Here is a 16,059-nt window from a genome sequence, read left to right on the forward strand (position 1 = left end):
ATGTACCGCCCGAAACATACCCGAAAAGAAATTTTATATTTTGCGTTGCAGTTTTTTTTATACGCCACAATATCGAAAGTATTCTATCGTTAGAAGATACAAAGGATAAAATAAATATATACCAGAATTTTCAGCGGTTGATTCCACCGTGAATTTATTGCCCGTGGAGCGAAAACTGTTTAGCGGAAAATGCATTGTTAGATCGTGCAATCGTTACGAAAAAAGATTCGTGATTGAATTTGGGTGTTGAGAAAACCTGCTATCTCATATTAAAAACCTATTTCATAATAGAGGACTTTCCTCTGTACGTACGTCATGTATTTGAAATAAAATTTACATGTACCACGTATAATAATTTCAGCCTTTTGTATCTTCTGAGAGAAGATCGGAAAAAATAAAATGAAATAACGCAATTTGCATAATGTCCTTGGTGTAATTGCGCATTGTGTAAGAACGAAGCCTCTTTAAACGAGATCGATTTCACGTCGAAACTGTTCGCGTTTGAAAGGAACAAAAGGCGTTTCCTAATTGTCGGCGAGAAAAACGGCATGCCTAAAAATAGAGACGTCTGGAAATTTCCACGTGACAATGCGTGCTCCCATTCCCTCGGCGGAGCCTACCTATTATTCTCCTGCTACGTTGTTTTAACGGTAAAACGAGCCGCTCGTCATATTAATTACACTCGAAACGTGCGCCAGCCGAGGTCATTTGTTAACCCTGCAGACTCATCTGATATGAAATCGCGACGCCAACCGTGAGAGAACGTATGGAGCGGACGGAGCGAGAGGGCAGAGGCACGAGGCTTGTCCGCCCCGCACGTATGTCGTATTATTTTCGCGGGCCGCGCAAAATTAGAAGAAAAGTTAATTTCGTCGGGAACAAGGTCGCGGAATTAAAAGATCCACTTGGCCGCACGGGTTCATCTCGCTCGGTATCGCAACTGGATCGGACAGATCTCGTTACCCAACAGATTTAAGTGGAAGCGGGTAATTTCCAAAGGCGGAAACTTTAGAAACGAACGCCGGGGCGTTCGTACGCTTCGATCTCGCGTTTTCCACGCGTGCATAATAGCGCGCGACGCTCCTTCGAATTTGAATTGCTTTCCGCGTTCCGCGAGAGTATTAAAAATATTTTGTGGCTGGTACATCGCGAACCGTGCGTAACAGAGATTTATGTATCGTGCCAGGGTAGCAGAGAAAGAGAGAGAGAGAGAACGTACATAAATTATGCAATGGAGAAAGTTGTGACGGAATTACAAATCATACGTATATTAAATGTCCATTATAGCGCACTTCTTTGCGGACTTTTACGCAACGAAATCACCGGGAGACCACCGCGTGGATTCTGTGTACTTATTCCCCCCCCAGTCGTGTTTTCCTCGATTTCGGAAACAGTATCCCTCGCGCGCGTAGCTACGCCATAAATCAGAAGCCACGAAACAAAAGTGCGAGCCGGCAGCCTGTGTACGATTGCCGCAAGCAAGGAGTCATTGCCACCGCCCGCCCATCGCGGGCTCCTTCTTTCCCAGATTGCCGCCATTCGTCTAGCCACCTAACAGAACTATAAATCCACGACGTAAATGGAGGGTTTCGATAGTACGTTCGAGAGTAAATAGATTCGTCGTGATGAAAATCCGCGCGACTCTTTCCTTCCCCCCTTCCCTCCCTCCCTCCCGCCCCCGCAAACGACCGGCCGAGCGAGTAAAACGCGCGCTCGGGTCAGCGCGAAAATGAAGAAGGGTCGGCGAAATAAAATATCCACTCATCCGTTCCCCTTACGACAGTTTACCGCCTCGCGCGTGATTCGCTGACCGCGGGGAAAGCCGCCCCCCACCCCCCCGAGTAACAAATGAGAGAGTAGTCGATAAGTATAAAGAACCTCCGCCCGTGCGTTCAATTTTCCATCCGCGAAAGGGCAAGATACAATAAAGGCCGAAGAGTAATAAAGGCTGATAAAGGTATAATTCTCTTTGATAAATAACGCGGAATAATGCTACGTATTTATAGTGATGTGGAATACCGCGTTCGCTGTTCATACGGGGGGACGGGAGGGGGGGGGAGGAGTACAATACCGCAAAAATTTCAAGAATCTGGGCCAAACCGCATTATCGTTATAATATATCATATTATGAGAAGTAGATAATAATAATATGCGCGGCGTGCACAGAGATCTCTCTTATCCAATATATTTACCTTGCGATGCAAATTGCATATTAAACGTCCGACAGTAGCGATATATCGCCGGAAGATATATAGCCGATGTAAAACACGCGTACGCGGCGGCTTTCCGCGAGCGTTTTCCGCAATTTTCGACAGTCCCCGCCCGCGCTTTATTTCGCTTTACCGTCGCCCGCCGCCACCTCCGCCGCATACGTCCGCCGTAATTACGAGCAAACGCGAGAAAGATTGCAGCGTCATCGCGATTAAATCTCGCTTCTTTCGCCGATTCTTTTCTCCCCCGCGTCGCGTCAATATATACAGCGGTACGAACACCGCGCGGCGAGTCCGCAAAACGTTAAAACTACCCGCCCCGGCGAAAACGTTTTTTTCGCGAAATTATTGCGGGACAAAATTGGACCGCGGCTTAATCCGTATTAGTTCGCCGTCGCAAATTCTAGCTATACTCTAAATTTAAATCTACGACCGGGCTTTTAATATGGATGTTCAAAGGAATAATTTCAGCCTACCCCGTGATATCGTGATAACGAGCGCAATTGTGATAGCGTCGAATAAAATTACTCTGCTCTCGCGAGGGTAATCTTGCATCACACAGGGGAGAAAAGACTTTATATCTAGTTGAGATCTAAAAAAAAAGGTGGAGGGGGGGAATAATGCATACACAATTTAATTTCAGCCGTGAAAGGCTCGTTGCCCATTGATTACGTACTTGGGCGTCGAAGGATAATGCATCGTAGATCAAGATCGACCGAGACAGAAGAGAGACGAGAGCAGATCGTTCCCCTTTCCTTGCAATGATAATCAAGCGTTGTAAAGCGATATCGCGCTCTCGTCCAATTTCTACGTTGATGAAATAAGTCGTTACCGGGGAGGCGCGGCCGGTAAACTGATTTTCACGCCTTTTTCAACAGCGGTGTATCGTGAGAAGTTTCCCCTCCCGCCGCGAAGCGAGATTTCTCGCTCAAAGTTCCGCGCGTTTTTCCCTTCCCTTCTTTTCATTCCGCCGCCGCGAGGGAAAGGTATGCCCTAATAAGTCGTACGCGACTCTAGAAAACGCTCGGATCGCGCCCGACACAGACGAGCTCCGTCGAAAGAGAGAAGGAGAGAGAGAGTACCGGTCAAATCCATAAACGGCGTCTAAAGTCGGGTCATTGTCTCCATTAAACCATCTGGAGCATAGGTATTACGCGTTGTTACGCCGCGCAGGTACGAGCGTTGTGCAGAATCGTTAATGCGTGTTTAGCAGAGAGAGAGAGAGACAGGGTACCGAAAAATAAACTACCTGGGCAGTCGAACGTGTATCTACTAATTTCACAATTACACGCGGTAGGTATGGCAGCAGTTATAAATACTACAATCGTATCCCGCAATCGCGTATTATTAAATAAATCGCAACTAAATCGACGGTTTATGTAATTTCGATATCAAATCATACCGTTCTGCTCCCCGAAATCAATTCATTTTTAAGGGCCGAAAAGATTTTTTTAAATTAATCTTCTCACTAAGGTACGTCCGCGAGAGATTGTATAGTCAATCGGTCGGCGACGAAAGAATTGTAAATCGTGTTGCTCATGCAGGAAAGTTGACGCGCTAATTAAATTACCGGACGCCAATCGCAACTGATACCGCCCGCTGTGCGGGAAAACTCTCTCAATTATTCGCGCGCTCCCTAAAGGACCCGGCTACATCGGAAGTGAGAAGTAAGAAAGCCGTAACCTTTACTTATCAGTGTAAAAGCTAGAGTACAGGCGTAATTTTCTAAAATATTTGTAGCACTGGTCGAACCGCGCTCTAGTTCGCCGAGAGTAAGCGTCGGAGCTGAAGTAGGAGTAAGAAATGGAAATGATTCATTTCTTTACTCCGACTCTTACTTCTTACGCCAGGCTTACTTCATCCATTGTAGACGATCCTTAACACTCTCGCCGTTAATCCCGCTACTTTGTAGATCACATTACGCTTTTGTAATCGAGATACAATTCCTAAGATAGATGGGGGGGGGGGGGAACGGTACCGTCTAACGAGAAGAAATGGACATCCGAGATTCAACTGATACTTTCGGCGAGCCCCATCGGCGGCTTAAGATACTACTTACGAAGTTCAGATCACCGTGTGGTTCGGTAAGCCCGGGGCACGAACGAATACAAGTTTCCGTATCCCTTATAAAACTTGGCTACCCGGCGCGCTACGAGGATTCACGGCTAAACAGAGCTCGCTTTTGCAGTACGCCTCGTCCGATATACGGCGGACCGTGTCACAGCCATGCATAAAATCATGGGATACGCGAACGTGACGTGGAATAAATCCATGGTGTTATATCGCGCTTCTCGTAGCCGCGCCATATAGATCGCACATGTAACATCCCGAAAAACAGGATCAGTGCCCCGCTAAATATAACATATCGCTTTGCGAGAGGCCGCGAAATTAAAACGATATAATTTGTAATGACGAGTCGCCGATCTCCCGTCACTCCTTTTCGAAAGAAACTGCCCGGGTCGAAATTTTGTCCCCGTGTTGAACCTTTAATTCTATTATAGACCTAAGACGGTAAAACTGGCCATTACTGGGCATTTTTTGGGCATTAGGCCTCGCTGGGGTATTATAAAGGTAAAATAAGAACAAGCAAGACAAATAAAATGAAAGGAGATAATAAGATTTTCGTCAGTGGTTTACGGAGACTGTCGAGGACTGCATCCACCACTCGAAAATAATGACTACAAAGACGCGTGTTGTGCACAGTCTCTCGAGTTTCTCTGTAATAAACGTTCCTTTGACGAACGATGAATATTCAACGGCCTGAGAAATTCCGATCGCTCCTTAAATGTATGCGGAAACAGCTCAATAAAAAGTAATTTCCCGCGGCAACGCGGAAACGTGCGTCGACGTGCGTCACATCGGCCAGCTCGAGCGCCGGAAAATCGATCAACGCTCCTTTTTTTTTATCAAAATAAAACGTATATCTACACACACACACACTCGTATTAAAATAGCCACCGGTGCGAGTCTTGCTGATGGCGTAGCATGCCGTTATTTTAGAAATTCCTTTGTGAAAAAATCCGCGATGTCTATACCTTCGGTCGCGACATTGCAATGCGAAGAGCTGAAATTAAGTTTCGCGAATCCGATTAATAATATCGAAACCTGGTTTCACATCTATTTAATTGAACATGATACGTCGCCTGTAGCACACACACGGTATTCAGCAGCGTGCAGCTTGGAACATTGCTGAATATTCAAATATATTTATTTTAAAAAAAAGAGAGATTTTTAAAAAGCACGCTTTGTAAAATTAATCACAATTACGATTCAAATCAAACGTCGCAAGTGCATTTCCACCGCGCGATGGAATTGCAAATAAATAAAAAAACTGGGACTAGATGTCGCGTCAATGATTTTCAGATAAAACATTTTCTCGCGTCTGGAATTTTTTTCAGCAATTAAACTCCTCTCGCGCTTTTTGCGCGGCCATTTCCGTTCCGCATTATCGCGAGATATCGTTGTATAATCTGTCTTTATTCGAAACAAATGATAATTGACTGTCTCTCTCTTTCTCTCTCTCTCTCTCTCTCTCTCTCTCCTGCTCGTCCGCTCGCTCTCGATTCGTGACGGAAAAATTCACCGGAGCCACGGTCAAAGCGAAGCGCAGCCTCGCTGCGGGCTGCAACGGTTGACTTCCTGCGTTCGATTCACGCCTCACGGGCAAACGCATGTCGCGTACGAATTTGCATGCGTACACACACGTACGCGACGGCGGGCGGTGTACGGGTACGCGAGGGAGAATAAATGTATTTACTCAAGGGCACGGGGTACATGGACTCACGCGAGTACATAGAGCACGATAGAGGGAAACGAGACAGAAACGCGGGTGGCGGGGACGAGGGAGGTCGAGAGACAGGGCGAACGAGCATAGGCCGAAGGCCGAGGAGTGCCATCCGATATATTGCATTACAGGGCGTCTATCGATTTACTGGAAGCTATCAGCTTTCGTTGCTAGGCGATATCTCGATGATATCTGCGCGAAGGCGAGGAAGGGAGGAAGAGGGCTGAGAGAGAGAGAGAGCGAGAGAGAGAGAGGGGGGGGGGGAGGATCGTTCTCTGCACAGTCTCCGGTGCATCTTTCTCTCCGTCTTTCAAAGGCAGCGCAAAATGCAGTACTGTACCGAGGGATTTCGAGCGATTTTTACCTCTCGCCAGTTGGCTAATCCACCGTAAAACAAGTATTCAACGCTAGAATACCATGATTGCGAAACGGTAATATTAAAACTTCTTCCTTTTAAATAGCAGATAACGGAAAATGTTTTATCTCCATAAATATCGAGAAGTCCAAAACTACTGAGACACGTTAGAATTAATATATGTTTTTGCTTCTAGCGTTCTGCACAGCGGCGAGTAAACTTTATTCCGCTATCAAGAGACTAGAGATCGGGCGGACTCGGTCTAAAAAAAATATTGATTGAAAACCGAAAACAAAATCCGTGCGTTTTAATCACGTCTGAGCCTTTCTTATCGCTTTCCGATGTGACACGACTGCATAGAAATTTCAGTATCGCCGATCAGATCGTAAGTCGATTTAATGCCGCGTCTAACGTACGCCATGAATCATATGCAAAGATATAAACGTTTGCTGTAACGAGCGTAGAAACATTAATCTGCCAGGTTCCTGGTGATATACGCGTTGGTCAGGTATTTTCGAACAAAATCGATAGTTGCGCGAACGCGCGATTCGTGTCACGCGGCGAAAACAGAAAATCTTACGCGTTAATTAGGAGGCTTGTTACGAGCATTACGGCAGACGTGACAAAGTCCTATCGCGCGTATCATAATTGACTTTCTCGACGTAAAATTATTAAAAAATGGTAAAAAAAAGACGCCAAGTATAAGCGCCATCCAATCAAGAATTATATAATTTCATTATTTGGATATATTTTATTTAAAACAACATTTTTATCTTCTCTACAAAAGCAATGATATTATCAAATAGCGCCAACTAAAATGAATGTTTGTACAAACTAGATACTTCATTATTTTTTATATTAAAATGTTATTATAAAATTATTATATCGTGTTGTGTAGAACGGCAAAAGTATGCAAGTTTTAACTTTCAAATAAAATTGCCCGTGAGACAATGTCTCCAAAATTAATTAAATAAACAAAATAATACGGGATGCGTACACGGAAAGAAAGCTGTTGAATTAAACAAAATGAAGTTGCTTGAATTAAACGTTAACGTCACGGGCTGCCACAAACATAAATAATTCCCTCCATTGTGTTTGCTATGGATTTTAATTTTAAGCATTGAACTAAATATCCAGATTACAGATAAGACAACAATCCGATGTTTTTCATTTATTAATAAGTACTGATGTGGTTTCAACGATTTTAGTTCAATTACAATGATCTTTTTGATACAACGTCATTGTTTTTTCCGCGTATAATCACTCGCTTGCGTCCAACTATATTGTATTGCAGAACGGCAAAAGTATGCACGTCTTAACTCTCAAATAAAATCGTCCGTGAGACAATGTCTCCAAAATTAATTAAACAATAATACGAGGTGCGTATAATCGCTCGCCTGTATCCAAACAACCGTTTCGATGAATGTCGCTTCGCACTGCTGGCGAGGATCATTGTGTTTTGACGATCAGATTTGGATCACGCGCCGGATTATCATATCCCGTAAAAAGAATTGCAATACCCGCGATACTCCGGGCTGTATTTGTGTGTGCAGCACACGTTATCGCACTTGGGCTAAAAACTTGGATAAACATTCGTAAAACGTTCGATTCTATGTGTTCCCGCGCACGCCCGCCGTTCGCAAATAAACCAACGTGTACACCGCGTCGAATGCAGACACGTAAATATACGTGTAATCGTCAGTTCAAATCCTTTTTAACCACCTATGTCATCGTGTTAATGCGCTTACGAAACGGCCAATTTGAGCGTACCAATTGTCAATTATACAAAAAAAAATTGTTTGACAAAAAAGCGATAAAGATTGAAAAGCAACGATATTTGGCGCTGAAATTTTATTCCATATTAAAAAGAGAGTTCTAAAGCAGATTCAATCTTGAATCTGAAAATCATACCCTTTCCAAAATAAAGTAATGTTCAAATATTTGCGATATGCATCTTACGTTGAAAGTATAAAGCAAAATTTGTACAAAGTCCTCTCGCATTCCTACGGGTTTATCTCAAAATCCCTAACTTTTCACGACGCGCCGTCGATGCGTCGATATTAAAACAATTGTCATCTCCCTTAAGACCGAATCGGACTAGCAATTGCCGACTCGGATTGGATTGGGATTGGCGGTTGACGATTGTCCTCTAGCCAATGAGAGTCGATTACATCGCTGCCTGCTTTGCTCTCGTTGGCTAGAGGACAATCGCCAATCCCAGTCCAATCCAACGGGAGCAAAGCAGGCAGCGATTTAATCGACTCTCATTGGCTAAAGGACAATCGCCAATCGCCAATCCCAATCCAATCCGAGTCGGCAATTGCCAGTCTGATTCGGCCTTTAGGCCCTTAACGTTCAGAACAGCACGAAAAAAACTCTCCCCGCCGTTTCTAAGACTCTCTCGTATAAAAACAGTCACGATATGTGACTTGGCAACTGCGAACGCGACCTGTTCGTTAAATGCACTCTTATTCGCGTTCTTCCTCCGGCCGTCTCGCTTCCTTTTTGCTCGTAGGCGGAAAAGAAACAAAGGAAATAAGGCGAATTGGCACTAGGCGGTACGTGTGGTCGCGGCCATGCGAAAGTCGAGGTCACGGAGCCGTGTATGAATTCAATTCGACGCACGTGTGCGATGCACACAATTATCTTATTCCTGAAAGCAGTGACGCGCGACCTCTCAAGAAGAGAATGAGTCTGCTATTTGGACAGAGAGAGAGAGAGAGAATTATGCAATCCTCGCCTCGTCATCGGTTCCAGCGACTTAGAATTGCAAATTCTTTTTTCTCTTAAAAAAAAGGCGGTACGTACAGTTTTGTTACTTCGCGATAAAGTCGAAACCTGTTTCACGACAACGTGTTTCGCGTTCGCTAAATGCTAATACTGTCGCGCATCTACAATGAACGGCGACGTGTGACACAAGTCGTAATTCACCATCGGAAATACCGACGGGCACACTTTAGTGCCCGAGGTTCGCGATATCGTAAAAAAGAAAAGAAAAATTAATACCACGGGGAGAAGACGCCAAGTGCGTTGCCGCGTAAACGGCGCGAGAAACGCACCTCCGATACGAGGAACAGGATCGAGCGTGCGAGCGCAATCGCAAAATTATCAATTCGCCTCGTCACTTTCGAACGAGAGTCTCGAGGTTTCAAGCGCACGCGTGTAATTTAGCGGCAAAACGCGAGGCCTTTCTCCCTCCGTGTCCGCGCTCTCCGTCTCTTCCAAACACGGCCTACATATGTCACGCCAGTTTTAGTTTCCATCGGCGCATAACCGCGTGTGATCCTCGCTAATTGGATGAATGGTTAATACACCGTAAACTTTTGCCACGCTTCGCTCCCTATGCCGTTCCTATTATGCCTCTCTCTGTCTCTCCCCTCGGCCCCTCCTTCTCATCCTACTTTTTCGATTTCTACCGCCCGTCAATGGCGCCCTTTTCATCCGCGCGCGCGTTTGCCTTCCGCCCACCAATTCCCGAAACCAGTTCCTAAACGGACGCACGTATACGTGTGTGTGTGTGTGTGTGCGTGCGCGCCAGGAGCCACGTGTAACGGATTCAAAACAAACGTCGGAGAGACCTCGTTTTCTCGAGGCCTCCTTTTCAAAGAGTTGAATCGGTTCCGCGGAAAGAGTAACGCTTAAACAAAGACCGAGCTATAGGAACGAAAGAAAACGCGCTTGTTTTTAAGCGAGTGCAAAAATGTCTCTTCCACCCGTGTGCCAGAAACCTCCGAGTTTGCAATCCCGGCAAGTATTACTCATTAATCATTTCATTAATCTTACTGATACAAGTCGCTAATAGATATTAACAGTATTTTGTAATATTCAATAAACAATCGTAAATAAACGGTCACATAAATCAATGATAATAATTATCGTTAATGTTATCGTTTCGCGATAATCGAGTTGAACGCTTCGCGCGGATCGCAGGTCTTTCATTGATAATTAAGCGCAGCTGCCGATAGTCGCGTGGGGTTATCGAAAAATTGGGGGAGAAACGCGCTGTCGCGCGAGTCGATGATGCGAGCATTTTTAGAGGATCCCACCTGTCGAGGCGAGATAACTCAGCCGCGAAGAAACAGATAGTACTCGAATGTCACGCCGGATTCCGACACGTCTACGTAACAGCGTGCGAGATATGCGCCGGAAACGGGTATCGACAGAATACGTAGGTGCATCGTCCGAATATGCAGCGAAATATGCGACAGCGCGGAAACTTTCATAAGGAGAATGGAGGAACTCGCGGAATTCATCGAATATAGAGGAGACGTATCGGAGGCCGCGCGCGCCTCGTTCAGCGCCGAACGAGAGAGGCAGAGAGCGCACCCTTCGATTCGCTCGCGGACCCTCCCACCTTCATAATTAAGCATTTTCGCCGTCGAGCACTTTTGCAATTAATTCTTAAATCAAGATCTGATTAAGCTCGAATCAGCTCGCAATTAAATGAGGATGTCGCCCGCGCACGCGACCCCTCAAGGGGATCCTAAAGTCGTCTGTTTTACCGACACATTCGAATATAGTTTTTGCGCTGGTAAATCTTTTTATTCATTTTTATTAATTTATTAACTTTACGATTCTCTTAACTTCTCAAAATCCCTTCATTTTTAACCGCCAGAGAAACTTGCCCGTTTCCCGCGTGAAACGAAGGTGGCGAACGCTATGTCGAATGTGTACGCGGCTATTTCTCATTTTTCCCCGACGACGCGACGAGACGCGCCTTGAAGCAATCCAAGTAAAAAAAAAATTCCTCGCGCTCCCAATGAAATGGAAGTATTTGTGACGAGACATTTCGCGACGCGATCGCCCCGCACGCGTCGCGAAAGTTAAACCGCTGAGTCGGACGCGCGAAAGAATCAGACGGTCCGGGAGCTGTGTATAAAGGAACAAGAAACTTGTCCCTGCTGTTTCACTGGTCGGACGGGTAAAATTCCACTGGCTGCCGCTAATCCTCGGCAATACCGAAACAGGACTCCGCGGACTTTGTCCAGAAGAAGCTGCGGTTTCGCTCGTCGGACACCGAGGCGACGGGCTTCTCAGTTACGTCACGATCGAGCGGGGAACAAAATCGGTCGTCGTCTATTTTTTAACTTCCCCCCCCCTGCGATCTTTTGCGCAAAGTGTCCCATTTGTCGCGCGCTGCGAAGAGGAGTGTCGCGAAAGGTCAAGATTGGGAAAAAAGATCGCAAAAGCTTACGCAAACCTATCGCAATTAAGACACGGTGTCATTCTAGAAGAATAATTTTACATAGGATAACGTTTACGAGTCCCGCTGAAGACCCGTACGAGTTTTCTCCGAAGTTACGACACTTCTTCCTTGAGCTTCGGAAGAGACAATCGGCGACTCGATCGTCCGATCGCGACATCGGAACGCACGCGATTATTTACCAGCAACGCAATTAATAAATCAATTACAAGTGTGAACGCCTTTAGGACCTGGCGCAGACGGAAGTAGCCACTTGAATTACTATGTGAAACCATATACCGTATTTTTTTCCATCCTGTCCTGCGCACCGTTACAAACGTTTACAACGGACAACCACAGGCTTTCCGTTAGGTGGAATCATTGTCGTCAGTGAGTTCACGTGTTACAAAATCGCCGAGCGATTTTTCTAAATTGTCTTAAAGTGAACGAAAAGATCCGAGTTCACTGTCGTCAGTGAGTTCACGTGTTAGAAAATCGCCGAGCGATTTTTCTAAATTATCTTAAAATGAACGAAAAGATCCGAGTTCACTGACGACAATGATTCCACCTAACGAAAAACCTGCGGTTGTCCGTCTGTAACGGTGCGCAGGACAGGATGGGAAAAAATACGGTATATGGATTCACGTAGTAATTCAAGTGGCTACGTCCGTCTGTGCCAGGTGCTAAAGGCGTTTACGCTTGCAATTGATTTACATCTTAAAAGGACCGAGTTAACAATCTAGCTGTAATTAATAAACGAATTAATAAGTTAACAAACTAATCGCGAAACTGTCTTTAATTATTACGCGATATCCGCCGCGCGGGGAGCTGTCGGTTCGATTAATTTCACGAAATTCGGCGGGCAAGTATTCGAGCGTCGCGCCCGGCATGTAATTTTACCTCGATCGAGTCCGCAAAATGAGGAATAATATCTCGCGCAATGAATTATTTAGATCATCCCGCGGATTCCGCCTCGTAAAACCGCGTCGCATCGTAGACCCTCGAACCGCCCGGTATGAAAACGGAGATAAACTCGCGGCGATCGCGGGACACGCGCGATAATAATTCTTCCTGGGGAAACGATTCTCCGCGGAGATAATCTATAAAGATCTCGCCGCCGGTTAAACCGCGATTTTCCCGCTGAATGCATGAATCGGTTTTGAGATATATAAAACCGCCGGTCGCTAACAAAGCGCGGACCGTGCCGGAGAAAGAGAGCAAAAACTAGATCGGAGTCTTTTAAACCCCCTCACCCCCCCCGGGGGGGGGGGTTGGGTTCGGCAGCTCGATATTACAGGCGTTCGCTTTCGCGCGCGAGAGGATCCGCCGGAGCTGGCGCGCAGTTTTTCCAAATGCGCATATTTTTGCATGTATTTCTGCGCCTAATAATGCTCGCGCGACGGGACGAGGGGAAACCGGCGAGAACGCCGAAAAAAATGTCGGAAAATACGAGTTATGAAACATTAAGCTGGAATCGCGAATGCGATTAAAACGTTATCGCTGCCGTTCGCCGGGGAGAGGGGGGGAAAAAAGGGAGCGCGCCTCGGAGGAACAACGGCTTGAATTTATGCCCTTCGCATTCCTCGGGATTTTTCTATCGCGCGCGCGCGCGCTTTGAAACACCACGGCCGCGGGCCTGCGTCGCGCAGAAATATTTACCGCTTCTGCGCTTATCTGAGAGTTGATTAAGTTAAATAGATGCACGGGTCGCGACGAGACGAGATCGCCAGCGGGCGCGCCGGGCGTCGCGACGCTTCCAGCGTCTCGTTCGCGGACGCGAAGGAGATCGGAGGAGGGAAACGTTTGGGAAACCTTGAAACGGGACAGGTGATAAAACGTTAGCTCGCGCTCCACTTTTCGCCACGAAGACACGCGACCGTTAAGCCGAAACGAAAGGCTCGGCCCATAACGGGCGGAACTTTCTCGCTACGGCGTGAAACGGTAAAAAGGTATCTATCGAATATAAATCGGCAGGCACTCGTAACGTAACTTTTCGCGTAAACATTGAGCGCGAAAGCGGGGAAAGCCGGGCCGGGACCGGAATCTCAACGCGTGAAATGCGAGCATCGCGTCCTTTGATTCCCGAGCGAGTTTTCCCGCGACGTCGCGTCTCTTCAAATTAATCGCACGCAACGATCGTATCTAGTCAGAGTCCGTACACCCTCAGAAAGGATCTCTGTTACCGAGACAAAAAATATTTTTGACGCATTTATATTTCTCGCAACCTCATTTACGTACGAAGTTGGCACCACGATATTCGACAAAGACTATCATTTTATTCTAGATTTTACAAGTGTTCATTTAAGATTAAAATATTCCTTTCTCTCTAACAAATATGATTGGCGCTATATCGATCCCATTTTATGAAACATTCAAGTGTAATAGCATTGGATCCGGAAATTTTTTCTGTGGGTGTACGTTAGGAAAAGTTTTTTTTTTAATAAATCAAAGTTCCTTTAAGCTTTGACCCCACTGGACTTCTATTTAATTTGAACGAAATGATTTCTCTACCTTAATTTTATTTGCCGAAATGTCATCCGACGTAGGGCAGGTTGCTCCAACCTCTTGTAAAGTTAGCTAATAGTTAAATCGCGTATGTGTCTCTATTTTGCCTTTAAATTAAACAAAGATAGACACATAATTTAACTATTAGCTTACCAGGAGGTTGGAAAAGCCAAAGACTGGAGTCTTTAAGAGACTTCGTATCTATTTCTTCAAATAAAAGTAGATTCCAAAAGTAGAATCAAAGAAACGCGACTTCAACGCGTCTCTTTATTCAACTTAAATAAATCTTCTTTTTTTTTCTGGGTGCATAATCAGAGTCTGATCAACAGGCCAGTCCCGGCAAAGTTCTGCGAGAGAAGAATTCTCCATTTCTGTCGCTTTCTCTCGCCTTTCTTCCCTCTCTCTCTCTCTCCCCTTTCTCTCTTTCGGGAGTTGCCGGGAAAAGAATGACCGACGAAGAGCCGCTGGCCGGACTCTGATTAAAGGGACTCTGGTATCTGCCACCCGATTGCGCGATCAGCGGATATCCATTCCGACAAATCTCCGCGCGATCCGCGCTCTCGGCCTCGCGGCAAAACTCGCCGTTATTAATTTAACACAGCGCATACGCCGGTCCGAATTGTTATTTAACGCAACGTCGCGGAATTAGCGCGCGTCGGATAACAAACTCTCTCGGGCGGCTCCCGGGGATCTCGTTCGCGCGCAAACCGGGCGGCTGCGACGCGGCTTAACGAGTTTGTCGATGCGGTTTATACATTTTTTATGAGGCGCGAAATAAAGTTGGCGCGGGATCGAGGGGCCGGGAAAGGGGGAGGAGGGCAGATCCCCGGTCGTCTCGCCGCCGGCGCAGGAAAACGAGAGTCTTCGACGCGAACCCGGCGACTCGTGCGCGACGCGCGGCATTGTCCTGCCCGCTCGCGACGTTCGCGTTTCGCACGGCGACGGCCGACTTTTTCTCGCGACTTCATGACGATATCGTGGAAGTTGGTAACCGAAGTAACGAGCTCGGGTTAGTCAGGCTCTTCGCTCGGCGTTTCGTCGCCTCGCGAAACAGCGGCGTGAACGCGAGCGTGAAAAATCGCCGATCCCTCGCCGAAGGCCGTTCGAAGCGGCGCAATGGTGATTATGGAAATGCGCATTCATTCAACATATACGCGAAACGCGATTGTCGCCCGACAGTACCGCGAACACTGTGTCGGACTTGACGGTAAAAAAAAAGGCTGTAATTGCCGTAATTTCGCATTCTCTGGAAATTGTCTTGTTTGCCTTATTTCGAGAGGAATATATTAAAAGATGGCGAGAGAGAGAGAGAGGGAGAGGGGGGGAGAGATAGAGAGACAATTGGATGTAATTGTTTATGACGCACGAGGTGAACGTAGATATTTCTCTGGGCATTTTCTCAAATAAATCAACGTTATTCAGCGAGGTAATTGTTCGCGCGTTATTCAATTAATGCATTTATATAATTTGCATTTAAACAACGATAAACTCGCGCGGGCGCGCACCTTGGGGTTTATTCATTAAACTTCTTTAAATCCGCGGGATTTTAGGAATAAATTATCCGATTGAATTTACGCGCGCGGAATACATTACGCAAATTACTTAAAATTACCGCGAATATCACTAATATTAATATTTAATATGCCAATTAACCGCGTATTACTATTAGAAATGACTATCTAATAGCCGGATATAATTACGAAATTAATACGCAATCGAATCCGGTCGATGCGCATTAACATGTAACGCCAACGTCATTTCGCGCTCGCGACCCGACTTGGGGCCCCGAATTTGCCAGACGCCGCCCGCCAATTGTCTTTTTGCACCGCGAAATTACCGCGGCAGAAATAGCGCGAGTTGAATTTACGCGCGATTTTGTAGAGAAGATACATTTGTAGAGACGATATTTTTATAGAGGTGAAATTTTTTGAAAGAAGATACTTTTACAGAAAATATTATTCACATTATTTTTCCGACAAACTCTTTAATTTGATTTTTAAGGGAATTATTATTTTTGTAGAGA

The 16,059-nt window shown here is 45.9% G+C and overlaps 1 protein-coding gene across 1 annotated transcript in view; it reads right to left on the reverse strand.

Annotated features, from left to right (window-relative positions):
* Window positions 1–16,059, reverse strand: part of LOC105560297 (alpha-mannosidase 2) — a 163,878-nt gene that overhangs the window by 146,300 nt on the left and 1,519 nt on the right. The window lies entirely within an intron of this gene.

Source organism: Vollenhovia emeryi, unplaced genomic scaffold (genome assembly GCF_000949405.1).
Source record: "Vollenhovia emeryi isolate VEMERY1.0 unplaced genomic scaffold, V.emery_V1.0 DF939234.1, whole genome shotgun sequence".
Lineage (NCBI taxonomy): Eukaryota > Metazoa > Arthropoda > Insecta > Hymenoptera > Formicidae > Vollenhovia > Vollenhovia emeryi.